This window comes from Aplysia californica, unplaced genomic scaffold, assembly GCF_000002075.1.
Source record: "Aplysia californica isolate F4 #8 unplaced genomic scaffold, AplCal3.0 scaffold00409, whole genome shotgun sequence".
Classification (NCBI taxonomy): domain Eukaryota; kingdom Metazoa; phylum Mollusca; class Gastropoda; order Aplysiida; family Aplysiidae; genus Aplysia; species Aplysia californica.
Window position 1 is genome coordinate 718,675 of NW_004797679.1, and position 1,020 is coordinate 719,694.

Below are 1,020 nucleotides of genomic sequence, written 5' to 3' on the forward strand. Positions count from 1 at the left end.
TCCCCTTTCCCCTTCTTTAACTTCTTCATAATCTTACAATACTATACCCCCCACCCCACCCCCACCCATATCAACTACAGAAATGTATTACAGATGGAACACTTTTGCTTCCAAGTCCTCAACTGGTCATTCATGTCTTTTTCCCCCTGCAAGTTTCAGACATCTGGGTGGCTGTGGCAACTGTACAGATGCCAAATGTCAGCGGATTACAGGCAGTTAGCAACTGTTAGTGTTTGGATTTAACGCCCCTTTCAACAGTGAAAGGTTACTTAGGCGGCGGGACCTCCGAATTTAACGCCCGTCTCCGATATAAGCACGCTCTGTAGTCTATAATATAATAATAATATATTATGGAAGGCAGTGGACGAAGGTGAATCATATGAAAACCTTGAAAATTCCACAAAACGACGTGAGGTCAAGAACACAGCCTGGGATTCGAACCCGAGCAATCCGCTCCTTAGGCTAGCTTGATACCAACTGAGCAAACGGAACACTCTTAAAGGCTATGCACGCGATGTCGTTCATTACTCGCGCCTCTTCCGACAACGAAATCGAATACATGTTTAAGATTCTATATCTCTGTTTGTTATGTTTGTTTGAGTATAATAAAGCGCATCGATACCACAACGGCCATTTAGTGCTGTCGGAAAAGTAAGACAAATAGACAGAGACGAAAAGAAGTAGGACCTACCAGTACCAGTAGTACCCTCCAACCACCGTTACTTCTCTTTTGGAATCGGAATCATAAGATGAAAGACATCAAGAAGCACACTTCGACGGTTTCGATTTCTGTGCAAAAATCGCATGGTGTGGACCCAGCATAAATTAGATGACGCTGACAAGGCCGACACGTCCTATGGCCGCTCATTGCGCTGCCTAATCCTGTCCTCGGGGGTCTGGGCTCCAATCTTTTTCAGAGGGAGACGATGACGTGGATGATCTCCGAATTCTCGCTGAGTTCGTGGCAAAGTTGTTGTAGCGCTCAGCTCTTGTGGCGCCACTGTAAGATGGGCGGGGGGG